The sequence below is a fragment of the Dendrobates tinctorius genome, unplaced genomic scaffold (genome assembly GCF_039654945.1).
Source record: "Dendrobates tinctorius isolate UK_male_01 unplaced genomic scaffold, ASM3965494v1 ptg000135l, whole genome shotgun sequence".
Classification (NCBI taxonomy): Eukaryota; Metazoa; Chordata; class Amphibia; order Anura; family Dendrobatidae; genus Dendrobates; species Dendrobates tinctorius.
The window spans coordinates 7285970-7308739 of NW_027361803.1; the positions used below are offsets into that span (position 1 = coordinate 7285970).

Genomic DNA, 22770 nt, shown 5'->3' on the forward strand with positions numbered 1-22770 from the left:
AGAATGCCTGCGCTTTCCAAGCATCGCTTGGAAAAGAGATTGACAGGTTGGTCACACACAAGCATAGTGCTTGACAAGTGTGACTAACTTTTTACCACTGATGCTGCCTATGCCGCATCAATAGTAAGAGATAGAATGTTAAAAATTAAAAAAAAAAAAATAGTGATATACTCCCCTTCTGTCGGCCCTCGCAAAGGACCTTTGTCATCTCAGGTGATTCGCGCAATGCAACTCTGGGAACGGAGCTTGCCGGCAGCGTGGCCGAGAGGCGGGAGGACTCCGGGGGCCATCAGAGGCTGAGTATATCCCTATTTTTTATTTTAATTCTATTTTTTACAGGATTATGGTACCCAGGGTATGGAGGACAGTCCCCTCTCCTCCAGACCCTGGGTACCATCCGCACATGAAGCGCTCACTTTACACATGGTGGGCATAGCCAAATGCATAAAGTGAGCGTTTCAATGCAATCCTATGGTGGCAATTCCGCAGAAATAATGGACATGCTGCGGATTTTACCGCTATGCGATTCTGCAGCAGAAAAATCCGCAGCATGGGCACAGCAACTGCGGAATCCCATAGAATTGCATGGGGGTGCATTTTATTAGGGTTTAAGTGTTTCCGCTGCGGCAAAACCGCAAAGGAAACGCATAGAAAACGCAACTTGGGCACACAGCCTGAAGACCTTTTCATTGCAGGTGATTATTCTTTTATTTACTAGAAAATCACTAATACTTAAGGACCGCCCTTAGACTTCATAAGCCCGAGAAGTGAAGTAAGCACTTTGCTCTAAATGGACTTTCTAAAACATCAATGCAGAGTAAGCTGCTTGCATGACATCGTGCAGCTTCCGAAGCGGTGATCCGAGGGTTAGCCACAGCCGAAATCCTCAGAGTAGGCAGAGAAGGTTTATTGCCATCTCTGCCTTCAAGACCACTGTACAAACAAAGCAGAACAAGTGCCTTATAGAAAGTATCGAAATCACCAATAGCGCAGTGTATGTATCACTAGGTTAACATGACCCCCAACACCCAAATTTTACATCTTAAAAATTACAAAAAGGAAAATTGGTTGATGCAAAAGTTTGGGCACCCTTGGAGATTTGTGTGCTCAGATAACTTTGACCAAGCTTTCAGACCTTAATTAGCCTGTTAGGGTTATGGCTTGTTCACAATCATCATTAGGGAAAGGCCAGATGATGCAAATTTCACTGATTTATAATAACCCAGCCTCCTCTAAACTTGTGCCAAAAGCAGCTGCCATGGGTTCTTCTAAGCAGTCGGTGCCCCGACTCGTTTCTGCCAGAAGAGTCATCAGGGGACATGTACACATGGTGCAATAAAAGTCTAAACTAAGGTGCCGGCTACGAGAGCCACTCCGGTCTCCGCTATCTGAACAAAGCAACGGAGTGGTTTCTGGGCCAGGGTTATAGCACATGGCCAGTCCATTCACAAGGAGAAACAAGTGATCAACTAAATCAAATGTCCAATGAAAGCGAGCTCCTTAGGGTATGTGCACACGCTGCGGTTTCCGCAGCGTTTTTGGCTGCTGCGGACCCGCAGCAGTTTTAGCTGCGGTGTACAGTACCATTCAAATGAATGGTAACAAAAAAACGCTGTGTAGACGTTGCAGAAAAATCTGCGCGGATTTGCTGCGGTTTTGAAACCGCAGAAAGTAGTGACATGTCAATTCTTTCTGCGGAATCCGCAGCGGGTTCCTATCGCCACCATTGTGGAGATGGTGAATCCGCAGGACCAAACCGCAGGCAAAACCGCAGATAATCCGCAAGTCTTTTGACCTGCTGTTTATCTGCGGTTTTTGCAAAATCCGTGCGGATTAATCCGCAGCGTCTGCACACACCCTAACAGGTAGAAGTTGTACTCAATATCACATGCTCCATGTTGGTGTAAAAGAAGCCTTAATTAAGAGGTACTCACTGATGGGTGTATCATGTATTCAATGGTGTGGTCTCAGAGACAGCCACAGAAAATGCAATTTCCGGTGATACAAGGTGCGCGTCTTCCATTGTACTTCCGGTACAGGAGTGCACTGCCAGTCCTACTGGTGGAGCGCACCGCCATTTTGGAGTGGACAGATTCCAAGTTGCATGGCGACGCCAAATGTCCAAGGGTGGCAACCAGGTTGATCTATCATTTGCAGTGACCATAGAAACCATTGAAAGGCACACAATAGCGAGGGTACTCATGACAGTCAATAAAAAGTTTTGGGGAGTGCGAGTAGTAATCCTATTGGGAGACAAGACTAAACAGGTTATCAGGTGAGGGAATTGTTTTAATTGGTTATGGGGCTTCTAATAACTTTCAAAGTTATCAAGGGATTGATGTGGCTAAAGGCCCTGTCACACTAAGCGAGATCGCTGCTGAGTCACTAGAACTGTGACGTTATAGCGATCTTACCAGCGAGATCGCTGTGTGTGACAGTGACCAGCCCCCCAGCCGGGTATCGCTGATCGTGCCCGAAATGTCTGGACATTTCTTTGGTCGCTCATGTCCCGCTGAGTCGCTTGTATCGTCACGTTTGACACCTAGCCTAACGACCTCGTTAGCGACTCAGAAGCAAGACTAGGCGGGGATTAGCGTTCCCGTTTCCACGCCTACCTCGGCTCCGATTGGTGGTCACTACAGCGTCCTGATTGGCGGGCTTCCTTTTAAAAGAAGCTAACAAAGTAGCGCTTCAGTTCTTTGTTCCTGACCCGGGTGTGTCCAAGTTGAGATCCTGTTTTTGTCCTACGGCTGCGACTCCATTTTGAATCATCTGCTTTTCCATCTTCGTTGCTTCTCTAGCCAGTTAATGGTAGGTATTTTTTGAATGAAATGGAGCGCTAGTACGTCACCTTCTTTTAAATGCACGGCCAATCAGGACGCGGTAGCGTCCACCATTTAGAGCTGAGGGGGCGTGAGAAAGGGAGCGCAATCCACGCCTGTGTAAATACAGTACATCCCTCATCGAGGTGTGAATCGTCAATGGAACATGCAATGTGACAGGGTCCCAACAACCACCGACATCGTTACAAAGGTCGCTATGACACGCTAGATCGTTGCTCCGTCGTTGGGTAGATTGGACTGTCTGACATCTCAATAGCGACCACATAGCGATGCGGCAACGATCCCTGTCGTGTCGTATCGCTGTCGGGATCGTTATAGCGTCGCTAGGTGTGACGGGACCTTAATGGTATAAAGTGAATCTAGAACAATTTTACGGGAGATATATAGGATTACCTCTGGCAGGGTGGGATAAATTATTAGGAAATAATATGCAAATTGCTGCTTCAATGAGGAAAAGAACTAGAACGCTATAGCACCACCTGTTGGAAGCAGCGATCCTACAAGTCACTATCGACCCTTTAATGAGCCTTGCAAAACGACATTAGATAAAAGCAGAATCACAATTTGCAGACACGGTGTTTCGGGGTATTGCCCCTCATCAGTGCAAAGTATGAGGTATGGAGGCGTATTTGCAGTTTCCCCTAGCCAAATCAGTTCTCATACTTTGCACTGTATATCCACCGTGATTCTCAATTTTGCAGCTTTCTGTGACGATCTCCACCGCTATGGGGTCTATCAACCCGTTCAGTGCCCATTACAACACAAGGTGTAGCATCCTCCCCCTCCACAGTATATGGAAAAACATTTTGTAGTTGCAGAACATCCGGATGTAAGTTTATTGGACTTATCATACAGATGTCGTCTAATGCGGATTTTCACAGGAACGCTTGTGCGCCTGCATACTGTAACAGATTTGACAGGTAAACTATAAATGTCAAGTTGCAATTAATAAAATTATTGATTTTATAAAAGTCTTATTGGTAACGGAGGATGTGAAAAGGGCAGCGTTTGGACTTGAACCTCATACCATCATGAATGAGTTTTTCATAATGTGTTTTTTGATTAATCCTCCCTGTGGCATTGCCGGCTTCCACGCCTCGGACTTCAGAGCAGGTGAGCGGACTCTGTTTGTTTTTTGCCCCAGTTACCTCCTCTCTGGGGCCTTGGTACATGGTCTTTGCCCATAAATTTCAGAAGTTTCATATTTCCTCCATGATAACCATTCACATGTCTAGCAAGGGGTGCATCTGTGTGATGGTCAATATCGTCCATGTGTTCTTCCATCCTGCGTCAGAATCAGGGCTGTGGAGTCGGTAAGCCAAAACCTCCAACCCCGACTCCTAAATTTCCATGACACCGACTCAGACTCCACCAACATGGGCTCCAACTCCGACTCCACAGCCCTGGTCAGAATTCAAGCATGGTTTTACAGGTGGCTTTGCAGACAACCCTTTGTGTGCGATAGTTAATGAAGTGTTGGATTTCACACTCTCTGTCACATTTTCTGAACGTTGTACTGGTCCCGGTGAGTTGGCACGCTGCGCAGTTGTGGCGTTTGTAACAGCCCCTATGGCTGTCCAACCATGTCGGTGTTCTATAATGACTCTGTACCAGTCTACCGCTGATGGACCTGCCCCTTCTGAACGTGATTTGTGGGCGATCTATTAGCTTAGGTCCCAATGTCAGCATCCATGAGAATGATGGTCCAATGTTTTGAGAGCATCTCACGGACATGTTGAGCCCCACTGTCCTAGGTGGTTAGTAACCTCATGCAGTCGCCCTCAGGGAGTCGGACCCTGGGCCTAAGTAGGTCCGATCGGGTTTTATTTTTTGCTTCATGATAATCCCTATTTAAGGATATTGTAGCCCCTCTATCTCTAAATCTGTTTGTCAAATCCCTGGCTTGTTCTTCAAAGATTTAAATTACTTGTGCAGTTCTTATTTCTTATTCTGAAGTATTGCCTCTAAAGCAGGGGTCCCCAACCGCCGGTCCGCGGCCCAGCACCGGGCCGCTGCAGTGCCCTTGCCGGTCCGCGGACACAAGGGGAGCCAGGGGCGGTCAGTGGCATAGCGGGGGATGGGGCGGCGCGCAGCAGTTCTTAGCGGCGGCCAGGGAGCGATCCAAGCAGCTCTGCTGCCTGCAAGAGGGAATAGCAGGAGCGGAGCTGCAAGGACCCATCCTGCTTCCTGCCCGCCGCCCGCGCTTCCTGTCTCTGACTGACACAGAGAGGAGAGCGCGGCCGCTGCTGTGTCAGAGCGAGGAAGCACGGGCGGCGGGCTGGTGAGAGGAGAGAGGTGGTGTCTGTGTGTATGTATAATGTGTGTGTACATGTATGTCTGTGTGTGTGTGTGTGTGTGTGTGTGTGTGTCTGTCTGTGTGTGTACATGTATGTGTGTGTGTTGGTCTGTGTTTGTGTAGCCTGGCCCTGGAGGAGATGGGGACATGAGGAGAAGGCCATGAGGGGAGTGATGGAGAGACAGCAGTGATGGGGTGAAGGCAATGATGGGGAGAGGGGAGTGATGGGCTGAAGGCAATGATGGGGAGAAGGGAGTGATGGGGTGAAGGCAATGATGGGGAGAAGGGAGTGATGGGGAGAAGGCAATGATGGAGAGATGGCAGTGATGGGGAGACAGCAGTGATGGGGTGAAGGCAGTGATGGGGTGAAGGCAATGATGGGGAGAGGGGAGTGATGGGGTGAAGGCAATGATGGGGAGACAGCAGTGATGGGGTGAAGGCAATGATGGGGAGAAGGGAGTGATGGGGAGAAGGGGGTGATGGAGCACTTATACAAAACCTATGGTGAGTTGAGTCACATTATAAATGTTATTTAATTATAAGTATGCACTGCTACACTACAACCGTGTCCATAGCCCCGCCCCATTATGACCAAAGCCCCGCCCCTGCCACACCTCCATCCCCGCCCTGCCGGGCCATGGAAGAATGGTCTTGCTTGAAACCGGTCCCTGGTGCAAAAAAGGTTGGGGACCACTGCTCTAAAGGATACCCCTTTTCAGACAGACTGGGTGATTGCTTTCCCATCTCAACAATGAGTTTGTCGTGGTACGTTTCCTGAATTTGTGTCTTGTGTTCGCCATTTGTATTTTTGGTGATCACAATGTCTAGGAACGGCACGGAGGACCCCCCACCACCCCAGAACAGAGGTAAAATACATAGCGATGTCATTACGGTTGAGTTCTGCTATGAAGCTGTCAAATTCATCCTGCCGACCTCTCCAGATTATTAAGATATCATAGACTTAAACATCCAGTTTGTTGGTGTAGTCCTCCATGCCGTTTCCAAAAACACATCTCCCACCAGACCAAAAACAAATTTGGGTAGGTTGGCATGCATGGACAGCCCATAGCGGTACCCTTGAGCTAGTGGTAGACTAGTGGTAGACTGTGATCATATAAGAAAAAATTCCTTGTAAAGCAGAACAATAACAATTTAATGACAAACTCATAGTGGGCTCAATATTGGCAGCCCCTCATACTATTGTACAGCTTTAAGGCCCCTGTCGTGGGGTATAGAGAAGCAGCAGAAAGCCTCTACATCAATGCTACCGGGCAATGCTTCATGATCAATGCTGAAGCCCAATTTGAGAGGCAGATCTGGTGTATTACATACATATGACTGGAAGGCTGTCAACTAAGGGTTTCAAAACTTGATAAACATTAATGCCATAATTTTGCGTTAAACTGTTGATTCCTGAGATGATGGGTCTCCCTTTCAAGGGATCAATTCCCTTGTGTATTTTTGGCAAATATAAAGTTGGTGGACTGCATGTGGTGGCAATAGTCATATTCTGTCTTGTTAATTACTTTAGCCACCAATCCTTCATCCAATATAGGTTTCAACTCCCTAGTATAAGCCTCAGTGGGGTTGAAAGGTAACATTTCTTAACCCTGGCAGTCACTAAGTGAATCTTCACAGAGCTGTTTGTATCGGGAGGTATCAAGGACAACCACATTGTCACCCTTGTCTGAGGGCTTGATGACAATGTGGCCGTCACGATCCAATTGGCTGAATATCTGTATTTCAGACTTGCTACAACTAAAACTAAGGTACACTGGAAAGGTCGAAGATCTCTAATGACAAGGTTGTAGAACAAGTCTATTGCTGATACATCACTGGTCGGAGGTGGGACCCTAATACTTTTGGTTTTTGGTGTTGTGAATGGACCCAGACCCTTCGAGTTTGGGTTCTCATACCCCGATACTATTCAGTAGTAGGGGCTATGTTGCAGCCAATGGCACGGGGAACATTTCACGGCTAGAGGATAGAATGGATTCAATGAAATTCCAACAGATTCTTCATGCAAACATAACACCATGTGTAAAGAAAAAGCTGAAGTTGAAAAGAGGAAGAGGATGGCTTCTACAAATAGATAATGATCCTAAACACATGTCACAATTCACAATAGACGACTAAGGCACAAGCCGGAAGTTTTACAATGGCCCTCACAGTCCCCTGATCTGAACATCATTGAAAATCTGTGGCTAGACCTCAAAATAGCAGCAAATGGAAGACGACCCAGGAATGTCACAGAACTGGAAGAATTCTCCAAGGAAGAATGGATGAAAATCCTTCAAACAAGAATTGAAAAGACTTGTCTGTCTACAAAAAATGTTTACAAGCTGTGAACCTTAAAAGGGGGGGTGCTACTAGGTACTAACCATGCAGGGTGCCCAAACATCCTCATTGGCCCATTTTCATTTTTGTAATTTTCAAATGAAAATATATATTTTAGAACAAACAAAAATAGGAAGAGTCTATTTTTCACAAAGAAAAAATTTTATCCATTTCTGAAGCAATATAGAGAGAAATCCCATGTACGACAAAAAATAAAAAGGCAACAATTACTGAACTATCTGAAGATTATTTTTTTTAGAGCTGTTAAAAGCAATAGTCAGGAATGGAGGAAATAGCCCGGCCCTGAACTAAAGAAGCAACTCTAGGAAATGTCCCCTAAGCCGTTTCAATGAAAACCCACACGGGCAATTTTTACCTACTGCTGTGGTTTAACGCCCTAAAAAGGCTGGGAGAACACCCCCCTGTAGTAAGTGCAACATTAGGAAGTGCTGTGGCTTAACAGAATCTGCTCTAAAGAGCGTGCACTTTCCAGCAGCCCTGTGTAAATCATTATTTTCCTCCTTATTGCCATATCATGGCAGCTGTGAATAAGGCTTACCAACTGTGGGATCTGCAGATCGCCGTGAGCATTAGGCTGTGTGCACACGCTGCGGAAAAGGTGCGGATTCATCCGCGCGGATTTTGTACAATCCGCAGGTCAAAAGACCTGCGGTTTTACCTGCGGATTGCTCTGCGGTTTTGCCCTGCGGTTTTTCATCTCCTCAATGGAGGAGATGGCAAACCGCAGGAGAATCCGCAGAAAGAATTGACATGTCAATTCTTTCTGCGGATTGAAAACCGCAGATAATCCGCGCGGAAAATTCCGCACCGTCTGCACTGCGGTTTTTGATTCCCATAGGGAATCATTGTACTGTACACCGCAGCAGAAACTGCTGCGGGTCCGCAGCGGCCAAAACCGCTGCGGAACCGCAGCAAAATCCGCAGCGTGTGCACACAGCCTTAGTGTGCAATGGGGGGGGGTAACATAATAGAACTGTTAAAAAGAAAAAAAAAAAAAAAAAAATACAGATGTGGCCAATTTCAATAAATTAAAGGGGTCACCCACTTAACCCCTTCGCGACGCAGTCCTTTTTTGTTTTTGTGTTTCTGATTTTCGCTCACCATGTTCCCAGAGCCATAACTTTTTTCATTTTTCCGTCATTATGGCAATGTGAGGGCTTGTTTTTTGCAGGACGAGTTGAATTTTTCAACAATACCATTTTGTGTACTCAAAAATGGGGAAAAAAAATTCCAAGTGCGGTGAAATTGCAAAAAAAAAGTGCAATTCTACAACTGTTCTCTGGATTTTTTTTTTACCATGTTCACCAAGTGCCAAGACTGAGCTGCCATTATGCGCTTGGGTTATTTTTTATATTGTTAGATCAGGCGATACCAAATATGTGTACTGTATATACTCGTGTATAAGCCGAGATTTTCAGCCCATTTTTTTGGGCTGAAAGTACCCCCCTCGGCTTATACACGAGTCATATACCTGGGGGGTCAGAGGGGGAGGGGGTGTCACAGATCATACTCACCCGTCCTGGCGCGGTCTCTGCAGCCCCCTCGCTTCTCCACTGTCTCCCTTCAGCGGTCACGTGGTACCGCTCATTAAACTCATGAATATGCGCATATTCATGAGTGGTAATGAGCGGTATCACGTGACCGCTGAAGGCAGGAAGGGAGACAGTGGAGAAGCGAGTCTGCAGAGTCGTTCCTGGACGGGTGAGTATAGCGATATTCACCTGTCCTCGTTCCCACGATGCTCACCGCCATCTGCTACTTCCTGTGTCTGTGATGTTTAGCCAGCAGGGGGCGCTGTGATGTGGTGAGTGCGCGCCGCACCTCTGCTGACTGAACAGTCACTGACAGAGGACGCGCAGACAGTGGTGAGCAGCAATGGACCCCGAACAGGTGAATATCACAGGTGCCAGGTCCTGAGCAGGAGCAGTATGGCTTTTTTTTTTGCAGCAGCATATGGGGACATAATATATGGGGCATCATAATCTATGGGGCAGCATGTGGGGGCATCATAATCTATGGAGCAGCATGTGGGGGCATCATAATCTATGGGGCAGCATGTGGGGGCATCATAATCTATGGGGCAGCATGTGGGGGCATCATAATCTATGGGGCAGCATGGTGGGGGCAGAGTCTATGGGGCAGCATGGTGGGGGCAGAGTCTATGGGGCAGCATGGTGGGGGCAGAGTCTATGGGGCAGCATGGTGGGGGCAGAGTCTATGGGGCAGCATGGTGGGGGCAGAGTCTATGGGGCAGCATGGTGGGGGCAGAGTCTATGGGGCAGCATGGTGGGGGCAGAGTCTATGGGGCAGCATGGTGGGGGCAGAGTCTATGGGGCAGCATGGTGGGGGCAGAGTCTATGGGGCAGCATGGTGGGGGCAGAGTCTATGGAGAATTTTATGGGGCCATAACCTTTATGGAGCATCTTATGGGGCCATAACCTTTATGGAGCATTATATGGGGCATATTATTCTATGGAGCATCTTATGGGGCCATTATGAACCTTTGTGCAGCATTATATGGGGTGTACTTTGTATGGAGCATTATATGGGGCTCCTGATTCAATATGGATATTCAAAAACATTTAACCTACTGATTTCTCAATTAATTTTACTTTTATTGGTATCTATTTTTATTTTTGAAATTTACCAGTAGCTGCTGCATTTTCCACCCTAGGCTTATACACGAGTCAATAAGTTTTCCCAGTTTTTTGTGGCAAAATTAAGTGGGGGGGTCGGCTTATACACAACTATATAGGGTATGCTGATTTTTTTTCAATTGTTTTATTTTGAATGGGGTGAAAGGGGGGTGATTTGAACTTTAATATTTTTAAAAACTTTTTTGTTTTACTTTCGGCATGCTCCAATAGTCTACATGGGAGACTAGAAGATGCCATAACCCAATTGGCACGGCTACATACAGGCGATGACCAGATCACATGTATGTAGAACTGTAGCAAAATTGCTGACTTACTATGAGCGACGACCACTGGGCGGCGCTCAGAGCAATCAGGCACTAACCACCATAGAGGTCTCCTGGAGACATTTGATCGTCATACCGACCCATCAGTGACCTGCGATCATGTGACAGGGGTTACTAATGGGCGGATTTGTGGCGCCATTGCTGGAAAAGTGCATTTAACGGGTTAATAGCTGCAGGTGGATCGCGATTCCGCCAGCGGCAGTTCTGGGCACATATCAGCTGTTCAAAACAGTCGACATGTGGAGTCGGTAAGCCAAACCTCCGACTCCACAGCCCTGACATGTGCCAGAAAAGATGTGGGCTCAGCGCCGGAGCCCACATGAAAGGGGGAGACACGACATGAACGGCGCATATAGTGAAGGGGTTAAAACTATTTTTACATATGTTGGAAAACATAATTCACATATAATGCACATATATTCTATATTAATAAACCTGCATGAACAATGACGCTGCATGTTTGAAATAAGGGATATCATTTTTAGAAGGAAAACAAACACCGGCCAGCGGAAATCGCGGTGTCCAGTGTCGCTGTGACTTTAAAAATATCACTTACAGGGACGACGCGATGGAAAGAAAGCCTGAGATGCAGCGGCACTAAGCAGATGCTTTACACTACTCATCTACGACCTGTCAGCAGCACGTCACGCCGTACAGTTTTCGGTGATCCACGTCACTGGGGCTGTAAATGAGCAGTGGTCGATTTGTACTTTGTCTATTGCTAATTAATGGCTTAAATTGGACCGTTTAACAACGGCTCGTCCACCCGCGAGGGAGGGATCACTTTATAAAATAGAAATGGTCTATGAAATGGTTTTTGTACCATGCTGATAAAATAGAAGGATTGCTGGGGGTCCGACGACTGGAGCCCACAACTCCGCTCCACTTACTACTGGGCGGCCGGAGAAAATGCCTCCAGGAAATCAACATGGGTCTCAGCGTCAGACCCTCCCAGACCTAGCAGGTCATCACTGGAGAGATCTTGTTCTACACAAAATTCCCCTTTAACTTCTTCCCAACTAAGTGATTTTCAGTTTATTTTTTCCCCCCTTTTTTTTGGATACTGATACCGAGAATGTGTGTATATGTGAGAGTGTGTATAGGGCACACAGCCGCTCCCCGCGCCGCCACCCTGGGGGGCACACAGCCGCTCCCCGCGCCGCCACCCTGGGGGGCACACAGCCGCTCCCCGCGCCGCCACCCTGGGGGGCACACAGCCGCTCCCCGCGCCGCCACCCTGGGGGGCACACAGCCGCTCCCCGCGCCGCCACCCTGGGGGGCACACAGCCGCTCCCCGCGCCGCCACCCTGGGGGGCACACAGCCGCTCCCCGCACCGCACTCACGGGACAGACAGCCGCTCCCCGCGCCGCCACCCTGGGGGCACACAGCCGCTCCCCGCGCCGCCACCCTGGGGGGCACACAGCCGCTCCCCGCGCCGCCACCCTGGGGGGCACACAGCCGCTCCCCGCGCCGCCACCCTGGGGGGCACACAGCCGCTCCCCGCACCGCACTCACGGGACAGACAGCCGCTCCCCGCGCCGCCACCCTGGGGGCACACAGCCGCTCCCCGCGCCGCCACCCTGGGGGGCACACAGCCGCTCCCCGCGCCGCCACCCTGGGGGGCACACAGCCGCTCCCCGCGCCGCCACCCTGGGGGGCACACAGCCGCTCCCCGCGCCGCCACCCTGGGGGCACACAGCCGCTCCCCCACCCTGGGGGCACACAGCCGCTCCCCACACCGCACTCACGGGACAGACAGCCACTCCATGCACCGCACCCACAGGACAGCAGCCGCTCCCCGCGCCGCCACCCTGGGGGCACACAGCCGCTCCCCGCGCCGCCACCCTGGGGGCACACAGCCGCTCCCCGCGCCGCCACCCTGGGGGCACACAGCCGCTCCCCGCGCCGCCACCCTGGGGGCACACAGCCGCTCCCCGCGCCGCCACCCTGGGGGCACACAGCCGCTCCCCGCGCCGCCACCCTGGGGGCACACAGCCGCTCCCCGCGCCGCCACCCTGGGGGCACACAGCCGCTCCCCGCGCCGCCACCCTGGGGGCACACAGCCGCTCCCCGCGCCGCCACCCTGGGGGCACACAGCCGCTCCCCGCGCCGCCACCCTGGGGGGCACACAGCCGCTCCCCGCGCCGCCACCCTGGGGGGCACACAGCCGCTCCCCGCGCCGCCACCCTGGGGGGCACACAGCCGCTCCCCGCGCCGCCACCCTGGGGGGCACACAGCCGCTCCCCGCGCCGCCACCCTGGGGGGCACACAGCCGCTCCCCGCGCCGCCACCCTGGGGGGCACACAGCCGCTCCCCGCGCCGCCACCCTGGGGGGCACACAGCCGCTCCCCGCGCCGCCACCCTGGGGGCACACAGCCGCTCCCCGCGCCGCCACCCTGGGGGCACACAGCCGCTCCCCGCGCCGCCCCCACAGGACAGCAGCCGCTCCGTGCACCGCCCCCACGGGACAGACAGCCGCTCCGCGCACCGCACCCACGGGACAGACAGCCGCTCCCCGCACCACCAGCCACTCTCCTCATTGCACCCAGGACTGACTGCCTTCATTTTCCCCGATAGCTGCACTCAGGCCGCCGCTGGGCGGGCAGCGTGGTAGATTAACCCTGTATCTGCAGATAATGGCGCTTTCTGAGGGGACCGCGTCCATTTATATGAGGCCTCAACCAGAGGAAGGACACGGGATAACGGCAGTAGCACTGATGTCCCAGGAGACATGAGCGGCCCTTCTGCGCCATCCCCCGTGCTCCCCGTGGGCCCAGCGGCCTCTGCGGAGGAATCACCACACCCCCCGCTGCTGAGCGCCGAGGTGACGCCACAGCGGACAAGCCTTCCTGACCACGCCGCAGCGATCCGCCAGCACAGACCGCCGCCTTTGCACCGCACACACCTGTCCGCTCTCACCCGCGCCCGTCTCCGGCCTCCTCTCCTACAGGAACTGACGTCCTCCGGACCCGACGCACTAGCCTGAAAGGGGGAGGAGACGACGTGAGACACCAGTGCGGCTGTGCGTGACGGCAACGGCGGCCATATTGTGGTTGGCATGAATAACAGGATGGAAAGCGCCCAGAGGAAGACGCGCGTACATCGCTCACCTCTTTGCCAACCAGTGACGTCAGCGCGCCGCCGGCTCGGTGTCACGTGGTGTGACTGCTGGGAATATTCTGGAAGTTCTGCAGGCCTCATTGTGACCAGCAGAATTCCCCGTGTGCCCTGGAGTGCGGCAGCCTGTGGCCCAGTGCACACGGCAGGACGCCAGGAGAGCTAGTTTTTGTGTGCTTTTTTTGGGGAGTACATGGTCTCACAATCCGTGCTCGTTTTTTCCCTCCATTTTCAGCAATGTCATAATTTGTTCCTATTTGTGTTTGTTAGCAGAATAGTGAGGCTGTGTGCACACGTTGCAGATTTGCCTGCAGAATTTTCTGAACAGAATTTGCACCTCCTGGCAGAAAGCGCTGATGCATTCTTTGTGTGGATTGTATGCGTTTTTGTAAGCTAAATAATTAGATGGTATTTAACAAGAAAGAGTTGTGATGTCATTTCTTGTCTAACCCACACGTCAGTACACAGATAATATATAGATGGATGGAATAATAGATACAATGGTACATAAATAGTTAAAGACACACAATCTGCACGCAATATCATAAAAAAAAAATGGGGGCTCCCGCGCAATTTTCTGTGCCAGAGAGGGAAAGCCGACAGCCGGGGGCCAATATTTGTAGCCTGGGAAGGGGCGGGGCTGGCGTTTGGACCAGGCAGATGCCTGGGTCCCCCACCTACAGAGGGGGCCCCTTCCATCTGCAGCGCATTTATGAAGTGCCCAGAGGGTGTACAGCAGTGAATAATGCTGTGCATTGCTCTGTAGTCTGGAGCGTCTGTGTCGCAAAGCCCCTTCAGCCCCCCTGTCTCTTTCTCCCTGCAATTAGGGGGAGGGGCTGATTGCAGCACAGTGACAGCGCAGGAAGGTGCCTGCAGCTCTGTATGTCTCCTGAGTCATGGCTGCTCCTAGCACTGACCTGAGAATGGATATGCCTAAGTGAAGCTGCAGAACCTGGTAAGAGCAGCAGTAACAGGTCAGAGAGCAGTGATTTCCTCACTGTGGTCCGGAGCTCTGTGCTGATTGCTGCAGGATCAGGAGTCACAGCCACACACCGCAGCGATCAGCATCAGCTCTGACCACAGTCACTAATCCCTGCTTGTAACGTGGCAGGGCGACCTCCTGTCACTGCTGTCTGGATGACACAAGACAGGGATATTGTCTGCTGAATCCGGGGATTTATGATATAGAAATAAATGAATTCCCATGTGAAATAATAAGGGTAAACCATACACATATATATAGTACTAATACAGGTGTGCATAGGAATCAGCGTTTTTGGTGCATTTTTTTTTGCAGCCAAAGCCTCTCTCTTGGGAGTAAAAACACGGCTTTCAAAACGCCCATTTTTTAGGGTATGTGCAGACGATCCAGAAATGGCAGCACTTTGGACGCAGCGGACATGTGCTCCATCTAAAGTGCTGCCATCTTACGCAGGTGATTCTGCGTGTGGTCACTGAACCGTGCGGAATCACCGCACCCAATACATCATAGGGGTGAGATTTCGCGGAGACTCGCATCTACACAAGATAAATTGACATGCTGCAGTCTGGAGAGTCGTGCTGCATGTCCGTCTCTGCGGGTGAGGTGCGGACGTATGTGCACGCATAGTGGACATGGAATTTCTAGAAATCCCATCCACTGTGCTGTGACATCTGGCCGCTGTGGGTTGGACGCTGTGGATCTACGCAGCATCCAGAGCTTACTGATTGCGGACACAGACCCTTAGAGCTTTTGCTGTTTGTTTTTTTTTACAATATGCATTTTCTCTACAGTACATGTTTAATAAAGTTCGTTTTATTCACCAAAAACGCAGCAAAAAAACAACGTTGTGACATTTGCAGCTTTTCTAAAACTTTTTCATTGCTTTCTACGGGTGAAAAAAATTGCTGAAAGAAGCGACGCTGCGGATTTAAAAAACGCTGCAGTTGTGAAATTCAGTCAGGAGAAAATAAAGGGTGTGCGGAGATTCCTGACAATCTCAGTCTTTGCTTGTGCTGTAAAATGCTGCAAACTTCTTATTTGCAGAAGAAAAACCTGCAGAAATTCTGCCTATGAACACGGCCAAAAGCTGCTATTTACAGTACCAGCAAAACATGAGATTTCTGAAATCTCCTGCATGCGCTTGTTTTTTTTCTGACTAAATTTCTGGACTGTAGCGCTTTTTAAACCTGCAGCGTCACTTCTTTCAGTGTGTTTTCACCCGTACAAAGCAAGGAAAGGCTACAAAAAAGAAAGCTGCAGTTATTGCAACGGCATTTCTCACTGCAATTTTTTAGGTGGTTTTGGTAAATTAAACTATTAAGTGTCGTTTACATGTTTAGTATTTGGTCAGTATTTCACATCAGGATTTGTAATGCAGAAACAGCAGTGGAACAATCAGAGGAAAAGTATAATAGAAACACGTCACCACTTCTGGATTTCTCACCCTCCTGGTTTTGACTTGCACATACTGATGTGAAATACTGACCGAATACTCAACGTGTGAACGTGGCCTTAAACATACTGTAGACAAAGCAAACATCCTCACTTTAAAAAAAGCTGAAAAAAGTGTAAAGAACACCAGAAACAAGCTGAGAAACAGGTGAACGCAACATTTTTACTGCCAATAGAACAGGTTTTGGCTACTGAAAAAAAATGCATGTGAACATAGCCATAGCGTTTCAGAGTAAGACTGTGTGGTTACATAGGACGGCAGGTGACATCTACTACATTATCTGTTCTCAGAGAGTTATCTCTGCTATCTCTGGTGTTACGTAGGATGAGGTCACAGTCATGTGACTGGTCACGTGAGCCGGGAGGGCTTCTGTTCTGGAGTGTGCTGTGCATAGAGGGAATTGTATGGTGATCAGTACACAGCCCCTTCTAAAATGACAGGTGGGCATGGCGACTGATTAGCAGTGCGGGAAAACTACAATCCCGCAGGTGGGAGTATCAAAATCGGGACTGTCCCGCTGGATCCAACACGGTTGGGAGCCCTGCTGTGTTATCTGCAGTGTTAAAAAAAAATTAAGAGGGGGTTAGGGGACAACTCTTTGTCTTGGGGCTTGGGCCCCCTAATCTTTTCTGACCCTAGCAATGCTCCTGTGTAATGCTAGTAGTGGCAGACCCGTTGGCCGATATAAGGACAGCTGCGGGTTGATATTAATAGCCTAGGAAGGGGCCATGGGTATTACCCCCCTGGCTAAAAATACCACCATCCAGCCACCCCAGAATTGGCTCATCTGTACGATGCGCCAATTCCGGCACTTAGGCCCTCTCTTCCCACTGCCCTGTTACGGTGGCATATGTGGTAATAAGGGGTTAATGTCACCTTGCTATTGTAAGGTGACATTAAGCCCGGTTAATAATGGAAAGGCGTCAATAAGACACCGATCCATTATTAATCCAATAGTGTGAAAGGGTTAAAAAAACAGACATAAGAATAAAGTATTTTAATGAAATAAACAGTTTTTCATAATTTTTATTTCATGCCTAATCCATTCAAAGCAATCAATTTCCTGCAAAAAAATTAAAAAAAACAAACCAACAGTATACTCCCTGATCCAACGTAGTCCCTCTTTAATAACGAGTGTCCCATGACGATCTCCCCTATAGAGCTGTCCCATCAGCAGATGTGACCGCTCTATAGGCCTCCGATGACACACTGACCGGAAATAACCCTCATCAGAGTTAAGCCTCTTGCTTTACAGCACGAGAAAATTCTCACGTTGTAGTGCCGCAAAGTGTCAGGTGAACTCGGGTGACCTATCGGCGGCAGAGTGATACAAAGCGGAGAATTATCTCCGTCATTGTATCACTGGAGCCCCTGGAGAGCGGTCGCATCAGCCGACGTGACAGCTCTCCACGGAGGATCGTCGTGGGACAATCGTTATTAATTGGATTACATCGGACACAGGGAGTATATTGTTTGTGTATTTTTTTTTTTTTTTCAGGTGAGGGAGGGCTTCAGAGATTAGCAGTATATGGTAAGTATGGACTATATATGTGTGTATGGGTTTTTTTTGTTTTGTTTTTTACATTCAACACATTAGACGGATGATGGGACTACTACTGTCTCATCATGGGCTAGCGGCTAGCTGTCACTGTAGCAGGCATAGCTGGATGGGACTAGTAGTCCCATCGGACGATACCTGCACACAGACCCCCGCACATACACAGGTTCACGCAGACACCGGCACACCCCCCCTACACACTATACACACCCACACTCCGCCCACGCACTTCCCTCCCGATCTGCAGAGTTTCTCACACCCACATCCGCAGCAAATCCACAGACCTTTTTTACACCTGCGGTTTGCTGCGGATGTGCCTGACTCAATGCATGTCAATGGGTGCAGAAACGCTGCAGATCCGCACAGAGAATTGACATGCTGCGGAAAATAAAACGCTGCAAATCCGCGTGTTTTTTTCTCCGCTGCATGTGCACAACAAAACTCCTTTTCCCATAGATTAACACTGGCTGTGCACTACACTGCGGATTTGATGCGAATCCGCCCATCCAAAAATGCTGCAGATCCGCATCTAAATCCGCAACGTGTGCGCACAGCCTTAAAGTGAAATTAAGATGAATTGTTTAAATATTCAAATCATTTTTGTCTTTTTTTTTCTACAATACTTAACCCCTTAATGAGTGAGCCAATTTTTCCAATTTTGACCACTGTCCCTTTATGAGGTTGTAGCTCTGGAACGCTTCAATGGATCCCACTTATTCTGAGAATGTTTATTTGTGACATATTGTACTTCATGTTAGTGGTAAAATGTCTTTGATATGACTTGCGTTTATTTATGAAAAAAAATGTAAATTTGGTGAAAATTTAGCTACTTTCAAATTTAATTTTTGTGCCCTTAAATCAGGTACTGGGATGGGGGGGATCGGGGGACCCCATTTCTCTCTCCTCTGATGTGCTAGACGTTAAAAAGTGGTGCTGAGGAATATGTACCCTTAACTGCAATCGCTAAAAGGCGTATTGGTGGTCGTTAAGGGGTTAAATGAATAAACAGAGGATCTTGAGATAGTGTTCTGACCTTAAACCATTTTATTATGTTAACTACTTACTAGGCAAATTGAAAGGTTGGTTATGGCATTAAGGGTTCCGTTACATTTAGCAATGCACCAGCGATCCCGACCACGATATGACGCGGTCAGGATCGCTGGTGCATCGCTAAATGGTCGCTAGTGAGCTGCCACACAGGCAGATCTCACCAGCGATGCAGCAATGATCCAGCGATGCTCAGCGGTCGCTCCTCCCTGTCAGACGGCAGTGATGATGACGACTTCTGCCTGCGTCCATGCATCGCTAGTTGGCGCCAGCGGGACGCCAACGAGAAGAAAATGGCCTAGGACGTTCGAGCACAATCAGCGATATCCAGCGGGGGGGCCGGTCGGAGGTGTCACACAAAGCGAGATCGCTCGCGATCTCGCTGTTGTGTCACAAAATCGGTGATGCTTTAGCAATATCGCTAGCGATCTCGCTATATGTAAAAGGCCTTTAAGTCTGATAGTGCAACCTCTACCTAATTGATCCATTTTGGATCTTCTTATGAATATTAACCCCTTCCCGACCAATGACGCCACATAGGCGTCATGAAAACCTGTGCCATTATGACCAGTGACGCCTATGTGGCGTCATGACTTTAAAGCCCCTCTGCGGGTCGGGTGACCGGGGTCACTGAAAGGTCACCTGACCTGCAGATACAGGGGGCTTTGTACTTCACCACAGGGGGGTGGCTTTGCCCCCACGTGGCTACGATCGCTCTGATTGGCTGTTAAAAGTGAAACAGACAATCAGAGTGATAGTAATATTTCATCAATGAAATTTGATGAAATATTACTATCCAGCCATGGCCGATGCTGCAACAGCATGGACATGATCTGACCCCCCCACCGACTGACAGCGGTGATTTGCCACTGCCACCTACTGCCGCCGTCAGTATTTGCTCCCCCTTCGCTGCCCCCTATAGCCCCCCGGTACCTCATGAGTCCCGGTACCTCCCGGTGTCCCGCCGTCTTCTCTCCATGGGCGCCGCCATCTTACAAAATGGCAGGCGCATGCTCAGTGCACCCGCGAATCTGCCGGCCGGCAGATTCATTCATTCTTTTTACAGGTACACTTTGATCACTGTGATAAACTATCACAGTGATCAAAATGCAAAGAAAGTAAACAAAGCCCCCCTTTATCATCCCCATATCTAGGGACACATAATAAAATAAAGAAAATATATTTATTTTTATTTTTCTTTTAGGGTTAGGATTAGGGTTAGAATTAGAGTTAGGGTTGCAATCAGGGTTAGGGTTAGAGTTGCAATTAGGGTTAGGGTTGCAATTAGGGTTAGGGTTGGAATTAGGGTTATGGTTGGGATTTGGATTAGGGCTGAAATTAGGGTTAGGGTTGGAATTAGGGTTAGGGTTGGAATTAGGGTTAAGATTAGGGTTAGGGGTGGGTTGGGATTAGGGTTAGGCTTGTGGTTAGGGTTATGGTTGGGATTAGGGTTAGGGGTGTGTTGGGTTTAGGGTTGGGATTAGGGTTAGGGGTGTGTTGGGGTTAGGGTTGAGTTAGAATTGAGAGGGTTTCCACTATTTAGGCTCACCAGGGGGTCTCCAAGCGCGACATGGCGCCACCATTGATTCCAGCCAATTTTGCGTCCAAAAAGTGAAACAGTGCTCCCTCCATTCTGAGCCCCGACATGTATCCAAACAGTGGTTTACCTCAACATATGGGGTATCAGCGTACTCAGGAAAAATTGCACAACAACTTTGGGGGTCTAATCTCTCCTGATACCCTTGGGAAAATAAAAAATTGGGGGCTAAAAAATATTTGTGGAAAAAAACTGATTTTTTATTTTAACGACTCTGCGTTATAAACTTCTGTGAAGCACTTGGGGGTTCAAAGAGCTCACCACACATCTAGATAAGCTCCTTAGGTGGTCTAGTTTCCAAACTGGTGTCACTTGTGGGGGGTTTCCACTGTTTAGGCACATCAGGGGCACTGCAAACGCAACATGGTGTCCGATCTTAATTCCAGCCAATTCTGCGTTGAAAAAGTCAAACTGCGCTCTTTCCCTTCCGAGCTCTACCGTGCACCCAAACAGAGGTTTACCCCCACATATGTGGTACCAGCATACTCAGGACAAACTGGACAATATCTTTTGGGGTCCAGTTTCTCCTGTTCCATTTGTAAAAATAAAAATTTGTGGGCTAAAAAATCATTTTTTGAGGAAAAAAAAATATTTTTTATTTTCACGGCTCTGTTATAAACTTCTGTGAAGCACTTTGGGGTTCAAAGTGCTCACCACACATCTAGATAACTTCCTTACGGGGTCTAGTTTCCAAAATGGGGTCACTTGTGGGGGGTTTCCACTGTTTAGGCACATCAGGGGTTCTGCAAACGTAACATGGTGTCCCATCTCAATTCCAGCCAATTCTGCGTTGAAAATGTCAAACGGTGCTCTTTCTCTTCCGAGCTCTACCGTGCACCCAAGCAGAGGTTTTCCCCCACATATGGGGTATCAGCGTACTCAGGACAAATTGCACAACAACTTTTGGGGTCCAATTCCTCTTGCTACCATTGGTGAAATAAATAATGGGGCAAAAAGATCATGTTTGTGAATAAAAATATGATTTTTTATTTTTACGGCTCTACGTTATAAAATTCTGTGAAGCATTTAGGGGTTCAAAGTGCTCACCACACATCTAGATAATTTCCTAGGGGGGGTCTAGTTTCCAAAATGGGGTCACTTGTGGGGGGTTTCCACTGCTTAGGCACATCAGGTGCTCTGCAAACGTAACATGACGCCCGTAGACCATTCCATCAAGTCGACATTTCAAAGCGTCACTACTTCCCTTCCCAGCGTACTCAGGACAAACTGGACAACAATTTTTAGGGTACAATTTTTCCTGTTACCCTTGTGAAAATAAAAAATTGTGGGCTAAAAAAATTTTTGAGGAAAAAAAATGATTTTTTATTTTCACGGCTCGGCGTTATAAACTTTTGTGAAGCCCTTGAGGGTTCAAAGTGCTCAACACAGATCTAGATAAGTTCCTTGGGGGGTCTAGTTTCCAAAATGGGGTCACTTGTGGGAGTACTCCATTGTTTAGGCACACAGGGGCTCTCCAAACACGACATGGTGTCCGCTAACGATTGGAGCTAATTTTCCATTCAAAAAGTCAAATTGCGCTCCTTCCCTTCTGGGCCCTGCCGTGCGCACAAACATGGTTTATGACTACATATGAGGTATCGGTGTACTCAGGAGAAATTGCCCAACAAATTTTAGGATCCATTTTACCCTGTTGCCCATGTGAAAATGAAGAAATTGATGCTAAAAGAAAATTTTTGTGAAAAAAAGTACTTTTTTTGTACGGATCAATTTGTGAAGCACCTGAGGGTTCAAAGTGCTAACTATGCATCTAGGTAAGTTCCTTGGGGGTCTTGTTACCAAAATGGGGTCACTTGTCGGAGTACTCCATTGTTTAGGCACACAGGGGCTCTCCAACTCTCCAAATGCGACATGGCAACCGCTAACGATTGGAGCTAATTTTCCATTCAAAAAGTCAAATGGTGCGCCTTCACTTTCGGGCCCTGCTGTGCGCCCAAATAGTGGTTTATGACCACATATGAGGTATCGATGTACTCAGGAGAAATTGCCCAACAAATTTTAGGATCCATTTTATCCTGTTTCCCATGTGAAAATGAAAAAATTGGTGCTAAAAAAAATTTTTGGGTGGAAAAATTAAAATGTCCATTTTTTCCTTCCACGTTGCTTTAGTTCCTGTGAAGCACCTGAAGGGTTAATAATCTTCTCGAATGTAGTTTTGAGTAGCTTGAGGGGTGCAGTTTTTAGAATGGTATCACTTGGGTATTTTCTGCCATATAAACTCTTCAAAGTGACTTCAAATGTGAGATGATCCCTAAAAAAAATGGTTTTGTAAATTTTGTTGTAAAAATGAGAAATCGCTGGTCAACTTTTAACCCTTATAATTTCCTAACAAAAAAAAATTTTGTTTACAAAATTGTGCTGATGTAAAGTAGACATGTGGGAAATGTTACTTATTAACTATTTTGTGTCACATAACTCTCTGATTTAACAGAATAAAAATTAAAAATTTGAAAATTGCGAAATTTGCAAAATTTTTGCCAAATTTCCACTTTTTTCACAAATAAACCCAAAAATTATTGA

The 22770-nt window shown here is 48.4% G+C and overlaps 1 protein-coding gene across 4 annotated transcripts in view; it reads right to left on the minus strand.

Annotated features, from left to right (window-relative positions):
- ZFR (zinc finger RNA binding protein) overlaps positions 1-13530 on the minus strand; it is a 77019-nt gene extending 63489 nt beyond the window's left edge. For 3 of the 4 annotated variants that reach the window (XM_073543892.1, XM_073543889.1, XM_073543893.1), the window contains exon 1: positions 13384-13530. The gene's annotated coding sequence lies outside the window, so the exon portion shown is untranslated. The remainder of the gene's footprint in view (positions 1-13383) is intronic. The other variant, XM_073543891.1, reaches the window with a different exon arrangement.
- Between the last annotated feature and the right edge of the window lie 9240 nt (positions 13531-22770).